Here is a 2,835-nt window from a genome sequence, read left to right as displayed (position 1 = left end):
GGACAGAGATGAGTCGTCCCCCTATGCTGCCATGCTGGCGGCACAATAAATCACTGCATTGTCCACCCCAACACCAGGCCGGTAAGCAAACTGCAGGGGGTCCACTGCTCCCACTAGTGAGCGCAGGTGACCCAGGATGATCCTCTTCATCGTCTTCATCAGGTGGGAAGTCAAGGCAATAGGCCTGAAGTGGTTAGGCTCCTTGGGGCACGGCACCTTTGTTACAGGGACCACGCAGGAGGTCTTCCACAGTACTGTGACCTTGTTCAGGCTCAGGCTCAGGTTGAACAGGTACCTCACCACACCAGTCAGCTGGTCCGCACAATCCCTGAGCAGTCTCGGCCAGATGCCTTCTGGGCCCGGGGTCTTCCCTGCTTTGATCCTTCTGAGGTGACTCCTCACCTGAAGATCTGTAAAGGAGAGGGGGATGTCGGAAGTCCGGGGTGATGGAGTGGAGACAGAAGAGTGACTGGGGGGGGGGGTTGAGAGGGGGTTGGTGAGCTGGCGGGGGGGCTGGAGTGTCGAAGGTGGCAGAATGAGATGCAGAGCGAGGTGAATGGGTGGGGGGGAGGCAGAATCAAATCTGTTGAAGAACAGATTGAGTTCATGCACCCGGTCCTTGTCCCCATAAACTGGTTTCCGATCAGCCCCTTTACCATGGCCCGAGACGGACTGCAGACCCCTCCAATGTCAGTTTACAGTTCAACAAAAACCAAAAGAAAACGTTTTCGCTGTTGCAGATGTTTTGGTGTGTTGATCACTAAAACAATGTTAAACTGAGGAGGCCTGAAAGCACTGCTTTAACAATTCAGGAATATACCTACGTTTTGTGTGCCAAATCTTCATTACAGCCAATAGCAGAATCCTGATTAAAGGTACAAAAAGAAAAGCAATGACTATGTGTTTCCGCTGGTTCTTCTCTGCAACACAGGAAGTTTGCATTTGTAGGGACACTACAGTTGTGCCCATCGGCAAAAGGCAGCCCCCAACTACCACATGAGTAGCCGACAGGCATGTTCTAAAACAGCTCACTGATGAGGACGCATTATTTTCAAGGAATGTTCTAGAAGTAATTGTTGTTCAAAAAAAAAAAACACATGATGGTGGTTCTTGGAGATCACGGTTTATATATACACACACAAATATATATATTGAGTCGAGGGAGACAAATACACCGCAAATTGTGGGTAGGTGTCAGGTGATGAGCCACAGAAGAAATCACAGTTACCACAGAAAGATAACAAGCCTCATTTTGAAGCAGAGCTAAACATCAGGGATGAGAACGGCAAATGAAAAACACCCACTGAAAAGTAGCCGGGGTATGGGGGCCGCATGCCCCACTTGCCGCAGGGGGCCAGGGGCCACAGGCCGGGGGCCACTTGCCCCAATTGGGGGCTGCAGGGGCCACAGGCCCCCATTGGGGGCCGCAGGGGGCCAGGGGCAACGGCCTGGAGGGGGCTCATGGGGAAAAGCTCCCTGGAAACTCCTGCATTTTGGCAGTATAGCAACCCCAAAACCATTAATTTCATCACTCGATTTCAACAGTTTTGTTAAAAAAATATTCCTGCTTGGTGGGCTACCAAGGTGAATATAATACAGTCAAGCCTCGGTTTTCAACCACAATCCGTTCCAGACGGCGGTTCGAGAAGCGAATCGGTCGAATTCTGAATCTATTTTTCCCATTACAAATAATGGAACATTTTTAATCCGTTCCAAGATTTTTTTAAGCATTTTTTCATTTGCCCATTTTCATTTTGGATTAGGCGGGCATGTGCGCCAGTCTGGCGGGCGCCAAGATAGCGCCAGTCAAGAGGGGGGCTGTCGCCATTTTGGTTTGGTGGCGCCATTAAAGCTTTGATGTCTAAATGAACAATGTTTAAAGCTTTGATGTCTATTGTATGCAAATGAGGTAGGGGTCATTAAATTTTATGGCATTTTATGGCACCATAAAACAGCGCCATTTTGGATTGGGAGCATGTCAACAATGTATAAAGCTTTGATGTCTATTGTATGCAAATGAGGTAGGGGTCATAAAATTTTATGGCATTTTATGGCGCCATAAAACGGCGCCATTTTGGATTGGGCGGGCATGTGCGCCAGTCTGGCGGGCGCCAAGATAGCGCCAGTCAAGAGGGGGGCTGTCGCCATTTTGGTTTGGTGGCGCCATTAAAACTTTGATGTCTAAATGAACAATGTTTAAAGCTTTGTTGTCTATTGTATGCAAATGAGGTAGGGGTCATTAAATTTTATGGCATTTTATGGCACCATAAAACGGCGCCATTTTGGATTGGGGGCATGTGAACAATGTATAAAGCTTTGATGTCTATTGTATGCAAATGAGGTAGGGGTCATAAAATTTTATGGCATTTTATGGCGCCATAAAACGGCGCCATTTTGGATTGGGCGGGCATGTGCGCCAGTCTGGCGGGCGCCAAGATAGCGCCAGTCAAGAGGGGGGCTGTCGCCATTTTGGTTTGGTGGCGCCATTAAAGCTTTGATGTCTAAATGAACAATGTTTAAAGCTTTGTTGTCTATTGTATGCAAATGGGGTAGGGGTCATTAAATTTTACAGCATTTTATGGCACCATAAAACGGCGCCATTTTGGATTGGGGGGCATGTGAACAATGTATAAAGCTTTGATGTCTATTGTATGCAAATGAGGTACGGGTCATAACATTTTATGGCATTTTATGGCGCCATAAATCGGCGCCATTTTGGATTGGGGGGCATGTGCGCCAGTCTGGCGGGCGCCAAGATAGCGCCAGGAACAATGTATAAAGCTATGATGTCTATTGTATGCAAATTAAGTAAGGGTCATAAAATTTTATGGCATT

The sequence above is a fragment of the Syngnathus floridae genome, chromosome 18 (assembly GCF_059516105.1).
Source record: "Syngnathus floridae isolate MCC-2025c chromosome 18, RoL_Sflo_1.0, whole genome shotgun sequence".
Taxonomy (NCBI): Eukaryota; Metazoa; Chordata; class Actinopteri; order Syngnathiformes; family Syngnathidae; genus Syngnathus; species Syngnathus floridae.
This window is presented reverse-complemented; position numbering follows the sequence as displayed.